The sequence below is a fragment of the Seriola dumerili genome, unplaced genomic scaffold (genome assembly GCF_002260705.1).
Source record: "Seriola dumerili isolate Sdu_G_001 unplaced genomic scaffold, Sdu_1.0 BDQW01000110.1, whole genome shotgun sequence".
NCBI lineage: Eukaryota > Metazoa > Chordata > Actinopteri > Carangiformes > Carangidae > Seriola > Seriola dumerili.
The window spans coordinates 6637999-6649919 of record NW_019174365.1 but is presented as its reverse complement, the minus strand read 5'-3'; positions in this window follow the sequence as shown (position 1 = coordinate 6649919).

Sequence of the window (11921 nt, the reverse complement as noted above, 5' to 3'; positions counted from 1 at the left end):
ATGTGAATTTAGAAGTGTTGTTCAGACAAATCAAGTAATTTGCAATTAAATTTCACCTCAGGCTCTGAGAATTTTTAATGAGCTTTTTTTTGTTTGTTTGTTTTTTTTTACTACTTTCTGAGGTTTTATAGACCAAATGATTTATTGATTAATTGAGAAAATAATGAGCAGATTATGAGACAATGAAAGTAATAGCTGAAATACAGTGTGGGATTAAAAGACTCCACAGTGAGGATGAGAGGATATATGCGAAACATCAGGTCATGTGTTGCAATTGAACCCTGGCTGCAGCATCTTCACTTTCACATTATTAATCTTTATTTTTTTCACAGCTCAGTGAGATTGTGAAGTGTACAGGTGTGGCCAAGGGAGTAGCACGTTTGAAAAATGCCTACAAAGCCTAAATGCTCAAGTTGTGTTGTGGAAGCTGCACCTTTTCTTCAGATAGCAGGAGAGGGGGTTTTGACAAAAGGAAGAAAAAGAGGGAGGGGAAGATGAAAGTGGTTTGCCTTCCAGCTTCTGGTAAAGGAAGTGAACTCAGTGCCAGAGAAGGGGAGAGAGAGGACTTTTTTCTTCTTTTTTTTAAAGAGAGAGATGTGAGCTTGAAAAACGAAGAGACCCACCACAGCAGGGTGCTGTGCTGAGCTGCACTGAACAGCGACATTAAAAGGTTTTGAACCAGAGCCAGCCCCCTGAGCTCTAAGTGAATACTGAGGGACCAAGGAGAGGGGGGGGGGTGAGAGGAGAGAAAAGTTAGAGAAAATGGAGGATTACAAGGGAGGGGTGAAGATGAAAAGAGATGCAAGGAGAAAAGAAGAGAGGAGGAAGGTGGAAAATAGGACAGGGGAGATGAGAAAAAGTGAAACCTTGGGTAGTTAGGTGAAGTAACATGGTTTCCGGTGTCTTCTTTCAAGCTGACAAAGTTTAGGAATAGAGTTCGGAACAGACGAGAAATTGTGTTCAACTTCTCTGGGAGACGATGTGCTTTCTTTTATAATCAACCGCAAACATTCTTTGTGCAAAGGGGGAGACATGATGCAGAAATTCAAACAGGGATACGCCCTTTGAGAACATATGAGGACAACAGCGTAACTTTACTGAAGGCTCTAGTTCAGGGAAGGTTTGAGTAAGACTTCTTCAGAAATTAATTCAGGAGTGTCTCTGGATCCGAAAGGAATGTAGGAATGGACAGATGGAGTGGAGGATGGGGGAAGAAAAGTAGAGAAAGAGGAGGAAGAGGAATTTGGGGAGCTGAGCCAATGGCAACTCTCAGATAGACCAGAAAGTGACAGCAGGAAATCCAACTTGTAATCAGAGCTACTTGATTCTGATGGACTAGACATAACAAACCTTAGAAATTCTTTGCACTCAGAGGTGAAATTATTCAGTCTTCGGCTATGCTTCATGCCAGGTTCTCTAACACTACAGGGAGTTTGTAATCCTATGTAGTTTTGGGAAAGAACTTGCATCATCTCGAAAACCTTAAAGCGTCAGTGAAATGTGAATTGCATGTCTGAGCAGAGAATTGGGTTCTTCAACAATTATGTTCATATTCAGTTAAGCAGCAGGTCTTTGGTTATAAAATGTCAGAGAATATATTACAAAGCTGTTTTCAAATGACATTTACTATCGTACAGTATATGACAAAGATAAGGGGCAAATCCTCACATTTAAGAAGCAAGAACAGCAAATTGTTTGGTATTTTTGCTTGAATTAAGATGGAAATGATCAATTAATTATCAGAGATTATTTTTTTCTGTTGATCAGCTTCTTGATTAATCGACTAATTTAGCTCTGTGACCCGCATGTTAAAAAAGTATCGTGAAAGATCATCTTGATTCACTTGGACCAAACAGGTGATTATAATAAGCTGATTATGAATCCATGCCGACAGATGGCTGTTTGTAGGTGTTTCTCTTTTTAGCCATGTGCTTTGCCGCTGCATTGTTGCCCTGATTTGAATAAATGTTCAGGGAATTGTTCTCTCTCAAGTTGTCGGGAGCAATAAAAAATGGTTTGATGAAGGCTGTTTTTATCTGGCACAAATAGGACCTGTTCAGTCCTCATGTGTCGTGTTTGATAAGGAACAGGCTGCAGTGGCTGCTGCAGTGCTCAAGCAGGAGAGACGCAGGATGGGGGGGGGGGTAATTCACAGCAGCCTCAACTGTATATTATTTGTCAGTTTTCGCCTCTCCCATCCCAACATTAACACTTTTCCTGTTCATTGTGACGTTATACACATATGCACAGACCCGTGGCAATAAACACACATCCGGCCATAAACCGGTAAATTAAAAGCCTGACTCAGAGCAACAAATGAGGCTAGGGGATTAGCTTCTTTTCAACCGTGTTATGAAGGTTATTTTTAGGCTCTTGTCAGCCACACAATGCCTCCATAAAAAAAACAAAAAAAAATGGGTAGGGTTTGGCTTTTGAGCACAGATCTCTGGCTGTGTGTCTGTGGCTGATGTTTCAGTGTGTTTGAGTGTCTCGTTGAAACAAGATTTCCAGTAAATGTTGCATTTTAGCAAAGAGCATGACTTAAAAATGGGGTTTCCTAAGACTTACACATGAAAAGTGACCTGTTGTTGACTCAAAACTTAGATTGGATTCTTTAAAATGAATCTGGGTTTTCGTATCTGTCTGTTTTATCTCTGTTTTACACACACTAAGAGACCTGGCCCTCTTTCCCTCCAAAACGTATAAATGAATAAACCCCCTGCCTTGTGCGCGCACACACACACACACATGCGCGCGCACACACACACACACATAGAGAAATCAGTGTTGGTCCTCAGCCTCCACAGTAACTAATCACTCAGACAGCGTGGTCGTGCCCTCTCATTAAGCATGCTGTATGCTGAAAGCAACACTGCTAATGACTCTGCATTGCCTGTTACGCACACACAATACTCCCAGGATTAATGCCATAATAGCTAGCTGAAGCCACACAAACTCTCCAGACAGACAGACGACACTCCTGCCCGGCTGTTTTGTCTCTGCAAGGATGTTGTCGTAGGAGAGAGTGTGATTTTTTTTTTTCTTTTTTTTTTTTCTGCCATGAGATATTCCTATTAGCAGCAAAAGAGCTGTCAGTTAATGTGTGCAGATTCTGTGCTCTTCTGTATTCTATCAATAAACAGAAGCTATGCAGAGAGTGTAACATAAAGCCCCCCGCGGTGCTCTCCCAACAATACCGACACTGTTCCAGAAACTTCACATCCCATTTGTTCTGATGTCAGCGCTGCCGGTTCTCTCCCGAGCTTTTTTAGCACTCGTCTTCTGCGCTGTCATCTTGCATCCGTTCATGGTTGCAAGTGAGCATATACGGCCCCGCTCATCTATTCTAGCAGAGTTAGCCCGCTCGTGCTTCACAAACTTGATGCTGTCGGCCAGAGCGTGCACAGATTCAATCAACAGGAATTTGCCGGAGTGCAAATCACAGCAGAGCTGAGTCCAAGTCCGTATTGTTCACCGCCTGAAACACACAATCTGCTTCTTCCTTTTTTGGAGAGGTGAACAAAAGGGGTGGGGTTCGTAAACAGTGTACAGTCATGGACATACAATTCCTTAATATGATGTTATTGACACAAGTGGGTTTTTCCCTTTGTTGCACTTGATTCTTTAGCTTCTTTTGCCCGTCGATTGTTGAACACAGTCTCTTGATTTGTCTCATGTTGTTAGCTGATGATAAATTGCGTGGATAGAGTAACACCATCGATTCCTCTTTTCTCAGTGTGAGGTTGCATATTGACTGTCTCGGTAACTCAATCACTCGGATAATGGCACAGAGGAGAGACTGTTTGTATGTATATTAGCGTATACAGGCTTGCGCTTGACATTGTGTCTCACATTGTGCGCAGGTATGAGAGGGCGCATGTGCTGTGTTTGTGTTTGCAGGAGGTGTCAGTGCACGTCTTTGTGTTGTGTTTTCATGCATACACAAGTGTTTTTATGCCTATGCGCGCCCGTCAGTGTGCATGTGAGCGGATCTGAAAGGTCTGCATTATCAGCCTCTTGGCAACAAGCAAATGGAGAACCACTGAGTTCTGTTGTGTCTGTTCATCGTCAAGGTCCTGTCGCCCCGGGTTACAGGGTTGCTAGGGGATGGATGGACAGACTGGCATCACCAAAGTGCCAGCTAGGCGTGTGGGTTCTCCGCATCCTGATTTCCTTTTTCCATCACCATCCCTCACCCTTACCTGCTGCACCTGGAGAGGGCTGTGAATTTATTTTCGCCTTTATGAATAAAATAAATACATTTTAAATTGTTTTCCAAGGAGTCATAAGGTTCATACACAAAAGATACTCTCCATGCAGATGAAGGAGCTTTCTTAGAGTTTCTTAGTTGGTTATGTACAAGTCAAGGTTCCCACAGTAGGTGCTACTCAGAAAGTCACTCCACCAGCTATGTTTTGCAGACGGCTTCAGTTTTAACGCCAGACAATTTGGGGATTAGGAAGCGAAGTTTGTGTACTCGTGATTATTTGGCTGTCTGTTAAATAAAATCGTTGCATAAACAGGGTGTGTCCTTGCAAACAGGAAGCCAGCACGCTGTTTCATCTTCCTCCTCCTCCAGTTTCAACCAACCCAGTCATTTCTATTCTATCACAGTTAGTAGCTGACAAATCGTATATTATGACCAGAGTTCCTGTTTGTTTCTAATTATCGAGTGTCGGGGGGATGAATGCGTTTGTTTTGTCACTGTAGATGATTGAATCCTTTTAATAGACTGTGTCATTTATTATTACTGTAAAGCATATAAATAATCATGAAGCTCCATCGGAATGGATGTTTTTTTAAGATATGTCGTGGTTGTAGTGTGTGTGTGTGTGTGTGTGTGTGTGTGTGAGAGAGAGAGAGGAAAGGAGTGGAGGTTTGAGGCGCCAGCAGAGAGGATATGTCTGGCAGCTGTGTCACTTCGCAGAGTAAAGGCTTATGGGAGAATTACAACGAATGAGCACGTGGACCCACACCCACACACATACACACAACTTTCCCTCTAGAATGTGTGTGTTGTGTTGTGTTGTGTGTGTGTGTGTGTGTGTGTGTGTGTGTGTGTGTGTGAGAGAGACTGTGTGTAGAGTATGTTCATCGCTCAGTTGCCAGTGACTCGCGACTGTGGCATTCACAGCAGCTGGCACAGCTTTAGTCACAGTCTACCTGTAAACGCACGCAGGGACAAGAAGCCATATCACAGCAGAAGAATGCATATGTGTTAGAAAATACTTCTTTAATAAACTGCAATCGACAACAGATTAATAGATTATTTACTTTACATAAAGCTACCAGACATTGTTGCCTTACATTGCTCTGTTTACAGCGTGTAAGTGAGAAATAATGGAATAAAAGCACATGAAGAGTAAACACAGGTTCCTATAGTATTATTAAAGGATTCTTTTAATGCTGTGTTAAATACTGCCAGCGACTTCTAACCGTCTAAACCATAAATTCTGCTCTTTTCAATCTCAGTGCTACTTGAATATGATTGCATAGTACGAGCATTTCCATAAACTTGTCAGAGGGCCAAACCCACACACACATAAACACACGCCCACTCCAGACACACTCCACTGATGTTCAAAGCCACTCAGTTGTCTGGACTAATCGATGTGTAATGTGTCTGCGAAAGCCTGTGTGTACTTGTGTTTTCATCGTGCGAATGTGTCATCTCTCATACGCTCTCACACCACACTTCAAGGTTGTTGTATATCGGCCAGGGCATCCCGGAGTGTCTCTGAGTCCGGCGATATGCATTGTCATTTTTACAGCCTATTATGGGCGACACGCCGCTTTGGTGCGACGCGGCCCGCCGAGCGATAACGAGGCTCGGGGAGGGTGTTCGACCTCTGAACATCAGGAGGGATGTTAGCAAGCTTTCCTTGATCCCCCGGGTGTATGTCAAACAACACACACGCTCGTACAGATGTGTGGTTACACACATGCTCTCACATGTGATAGCGTATATAAGCTGTGGAACAATTACATGCACCATTCAGAATTCATTCACATATCCTCCTGTACTGATGCAGTTTGGCCCCACAGCTTTCACAGTTCTGTTGTTTAAAGTGTGTAACTAATTGAATTATTGTCATTAATTATTAACGTATGACTGTTCCTCTTAACTTATGAATAATTCTTTCTCTGTATACTGACAAATGTTCGCCATATGTCATCAAAGCCAAACCCGATGTCTTAAAATAACACATCATGTCTTTAAATATTCTCGCTTTTTCATTTTTCCACCATATTAATTATTAATTGGAAGATTTATACCAGGCATCATGTGAGTAGAACTGCCACAAACAAATATTTTCATTATTAATGAATTTGCCAATTATTTTCTCATTTAATTGATTAATAATTTAGTGTGTAAAATGTAAGACATTTGTTAAAAAACCTCCCAGTTTCCAAGGTGATTTTTTTTGTGTGTTGTCAGAGCTGCAGTTGGTCTGTCTTTGTAACTGTCTTCAATTAACCATATATGTGAATATTAAAAAATGGAGTTGCAGGATTTATCAGCTGTCATAATTGTTGCTAGTTCATTTTCTGTCAGTTCACTCATCAACCAATCACTTCATCTCTGACATACAAGCAAATTCTCTTCGGCAGAAAAAGTGTGTCGTCAGTTGACTCGTTGCCTCAGCTCTAGCTGTTTGTTAGAAAACTGGATGGACAGACACTAAAAAAGCCACATATAGACAAATTGATCCCTGTCATTTCATGCCCACGAAGCTGCAACACTGGAAGACTGTACGCCCAGCTGCACTGTCAGCAGCTCCCCTTCATGGGTCAGTTCGCTAATGAACACCATGTCGCGCTGCACGCTTGAGTCCGTGTTGTTACGTACCTCACCCTCTCACACATCCTGTCTTTGCTGTTGCTCCTAACTTTGCAACCAATAAAATCTTTATTCCCCTCCAGAAAACTTGTGTGATGTTCCACTCAGCAAATCTCAGAAACGGGCTATGGAGCTCATTATTGAATCATCATATGGGCCGGCAGCTCGATGCGTTGATCAATTATTCATGGGAGTAAAATCTGAGGTGAATAACAAGTTCCTCATGTGTTCAGTTAGGATTGTAAACCCATGTACAACATCAGCTAGAGATCGCAGAGAAATAACTTCCGATCAGAAGATTTTTTTTTTTATATATCCTCCCAAAGGTGCTGAGATTTAGCAGTTTTCTCAGGGGGGCTGAACTGAGTCGCCCAACATCTTGTCATGCTTCAGGAGTCAATTCACGTCTTCTCATACTTCCCCTTCACTCTATCTCTTTCGTTTCCTGTCGAAATCTTAGAGGATGAGGTGGGGGCTTTTTTGGAATAACTCCAAACATCTGTTAAAAGTTCCTCTACCTTTTATAGATCTTGACATGAAAGGGCTCTCAGCTTGACACTTTATTTTAGTGTTTCAGTCTAATTTAATGGGCCGTCATGACCGCACGGTGAAATATAAGTCCATAATAACCAGAGAAAGTGTGTTGCTTTATCATATTGGTGATCTCTCATTCTCTCCTTTTAATTACTGAAGCAAGGGAATCAATAGAAAAAGGTGCTTTTGAAGCGAACTGATGCTTTTTTCCCAGCAGTCAAGAATGATGAAATGAACCTTCAAGTCAGAGCAACTTTCCAATGTTTCCTCGGGTTTTAGATTCCTGAGAGAGTCGCTGTGTGTTTCAACCTTGAAAGTCAAAAATGTTTTACTTTTCCTGCTTCTGATTCTTTTTTGTTACTTTCATATTCCCCAGATATATTTTTTCCTTCCCTCATGAGGCTTTGCTAAACAATTGTGTCAGCGTGTGCATGGGCAGCTTTGCAGACAAAACACACTGCAAAAGGACTTGAAAGCTGAACTGAAAACAATTTCTCTCTCTGCTGAAGAGAGACTCTCCGACTTTAAACAAAGGGAAGCCACCCTTGACAACTTCAAATACCCGTGGGTCTGTTTTCTGAGCACTTGTGGCTGGTTTAGCCCCAGCAACATTGGCTGCAACCAGCCGTTTATTAGTGGCCTGTCAGTAGAACAATAGCTGCTGTGGCCACGCGCAGAAGGAAGGGCAACTCTGCTAAGCTAAGTTACGAGGCTAACCACAGGACAAGGCCAAGAGAAGCCAAAACACAGGAAATTAGCCGCTGTTTACTTTTGCTTGTCTAGACTTGTTCCTACTAATTAAGTGTGAAGAGCCCCCTTGTGGATTTCTGATCTCTAAGGAATGAGCTCTCAAGGTTACTCCTGCATGTTTCATTGTTTGTGCTGCTTTTTGAAATGAAGCAGTGTTTGACCCATTTGTGGCCCCCAGGACTGTGAGCTGTTGGCGTTAGCCCTACAATAATCCCCCAGCGACCCAGAAAGTCATTTGTAGAGCAGGTGGTTATGTGGGCCATAGGCCTAATAACACAACAATGGCGTCATATGGCTGAGAAAGTGTTAAAGACAGCAGGGGTTTGGCATCGCATTGTACATTATTTATACCTGGTCACTGCACTACCCTTGAGGTTTGAGCTTTATGGGCTACAACTGTATTTGATTATAATTGTCTAAAAGCAGCTGAAGTGCATCTTGAGTATGTGAACTGCCACAGAAAGCACGCGTGCGCACACACACACACACACACACACACACTCAGGGCTGTACAAATTGTGGTGTGTGTGACCTAGAGGGTTTTACGAACAGGAGAAGGGCTGATGTCACTCATCCAAGTCATACATACATAGGATTAGAACGATGTATTGCATGTCTGTGTGTGTGTGTGTGTGTGTGTGTGTGTGTGTGTGTGTGTGTGCGCGCACGCACACCACAGATGAGCCATATTGCCAAGAGTTATTGCCTGAGTTTTTTTATTAAATCTTAGTACCCCTGCTTTAGCCCCAACACTAATGTATTCAGTATGGCTGAGTGCAGCTGTACCATTTTACCCATAATTCTGCAGGATATTGTACAAAGTACATTTGGTACAAAACAAAAGGGTGAAGGTTGACATATTTCCCAGCATGCAGCTGCATTCCTATAGCCTCTCATGGGGCTTTTTATGGGACAGTGCGAGGACAGAGGGGGTAAACTAAGAGGACAGTCCGAACAAACTGCTCTGTTCTCTGGGGCATCTTTTTCCAGATGAGGCCCTTGTCTCACGGCCTCAGATGAAGCACTCTGAAAGTGTGTGTGTGTGTGATTTTGTGTGCTTGTGTGCGCGTGTGGGTGGCCTGTTTACATTCCACTGATTCCTCACGGGAATCCCACTCTCTATCCTCTGTTCCCTATTTGCCTGGGAAGGTGTGTGTGTGTGTGTGTGTGTGTGTGTGTGTGTGTGTGTGTGTGTGCTGTGTGTGTGTGTGTCTTTAGGATATTTTTAGACTTCTCTCTGAATTACAATTGGTCACTTTCCTCAGACCTGCACTTACTCTTGGTCAAACTTCACTCCTTCACAAACACACACATCCTGATGGACTCCTTAACCTTGGACTCTTTGGACTCCTGTTTGTGTTGTTCCTGTGAACAGTATGCACCTGAATGCATCATCCTGTTCCCCACAGCTTTATATCCTGAGTACCCACACAGTTGTTGTGTATAAATGCTTCCTCTGTGTTTATTTTCAAATTAAAGCTTGTGATTTGTCCCTCTTCCAAACTCAGTCCTCTAATCAAGATTTCTAGGAAATCTTACACAACAAATTTGTTGTCGGGAGTGCGGAGATTGCAACCGTCATTTTTGTGCCCAAGCAGCTTAAAGGGCAAAATCTGAAATCTCTTCTCTGGCTCCGTTCACACTGTTAATTCCTCCTCAAGTGATGATTTCATGCTCCTTGCTGTGTCAGCTTATGTTGAACTAGTCACCTTTTTCTATTTCCCTCTTAATCCTCCAAAGCAACAATCACAGTCAAGCCTGGATTTGTGCTCATTTTTTAAAAGATTATTTTCACTGTAATTTTTTTTTGCTTTGTTGGATAGTAAACTGCAGAGAAAGACTGGAGTGACAGCTGATAGAGATTCCTTGTAACAAAGATCAAGAAGTGGTTTACTTCACTCACTATCTATTTAAGGACACCAATCTCGTTTTCATTGAATTTACTTCCTCCTTTGAAAAATCCTTGACATCTGCTCCGAGCAACATCCTGCCTGCTCTGATAGCCTGACTCACAATAATTGATGTGACACTGATAGACACTCAGGAAGTTCTTAAGTAACCAATCCATAAAGACAAGTCATTATCGCCATAATATGATGTCATATGTTGCATTTTATATTCCACCCAGGGTGATAGCAGCGGGGGAGGGGAAAGAAATCACCATCAGCAGCACTCCAGGGGTCAGAGCAGTGTGGAGTGTGTGTGTGTGTGTGTGTGTGTGTGTGTGTGTGTGTGTGTGTGTGTCTGTGTGTTGTGCAGTGGGTTAAGTGTCCAGGGCTTTGCTAATGGCCTAATATGAGTTTGCGTTCAGGAGAATTGAGAGGTAATTTACAAACACTGTAATGCAGTGGCTCTTGATTTCGAGGGGCACTCGGGAGGAGTGTGTGATGGGTTCGAGTTCAGACTTGCATGTGCTGAGTGGTGCACAGTGTTGTGTAAACAGGCAGGTGACAAATTAAAGGAAAAAAAACCTGAAACACAGCGAATGCAGACGCCTCTAAGCAGGTTCACTGCGTGATACAATTAAGCAATGAACACCACGTCATACTCTGTGGCATGTACAGATGGGTGAGAGTTAATAGGAAAAACATCAGTGGATTCTCTAAGTCTCCGGAACTCGCAAAGACGAAGACCACACTTGACACTCATTTGGTATTTTGATGATGGTGGTAAGCCCTGATACACTCAAAAAGACGGCACACGGGCAGCGGACGCTCTGTTTATAAGTGGGCCTGTTCGTTTTACGCAAACAATCCACACATTTAGACCCTCACTGCTAAGTCACGCAGACTCTTGTAGGTTTTTCATCGACTTGTGTTGAGTGGAGGAATGATTCCTGCGCTGCCATTTACTGTTTGGTCAGTCATACAGTTGACTCACCACTGGTGGTTCAGGCACAGGGATCACTGGAAGATAGATAGATAGATAGATAGATAGATAGATAGATAGATAGATAGATAGATAGATAGATAGATAGATACTTTATTTATCCCCTAGGGGAAATTCATGTGTCCATTAGTTCATTGTTAATGAAAATAATAATAACAATTAATAATAAATCAACAATAATTATTAAATTCGTCCACTTCCTTTGGCATTTTGGTTTACAAAATGAAAAATGTTAAAGTAGCAGGACAAGAACAGAATATACAGTATGTACGGGTCAGTCATGAACAAGTTATTTTACCTAACTAGCCTTCCTGTTATATGACTGTGTGTGAAGTGCAATTACATCCACTCCTCACACTGAAGCAGCACCTCAGTAAGTCACTTCGGCAAGTCACAATAACATGCTGAAGAGCAGACCTTGGACATGTCTCTTCTGAACTGACAACTGCACACAGCTTCCAGCGGTATTTACCCTCTGAGAGGGAGTCGTAAAGACAGTATTGTAAATACAGCTGATAAGCACTATTCATTTTGTGAAAGCCTGTGTCTGTGTGCCACATACTTTCTCAGTCAGCCTGTGAATAATATCAGCGAGTGTCACCTCTGCCTGCCTCGCTGTCTCCACACATCTTGCCACATTATCCACCCACTGTGTCGAAATGGATTTGCCTCCGGCCACCTCAGCTTCCTTGAAAGTGTCAGTGTGAAGGTGTCTCCGTTGCATTTTCCCTCTCAGACTGCCGCCTGCATACTTAGTGCTTTAATGTATTGGTTCACTTCGCTCACTCCGTCTTTCTCCCTCCGTCTCTCTCAGTCACGCTCATGTCTGTTGCCTGCTAATTGGTTCATCTCTATTCGGATGACTCTGTCTGTCTCTGTGTGTGTCTGTCCATTTCTCGCCATATTT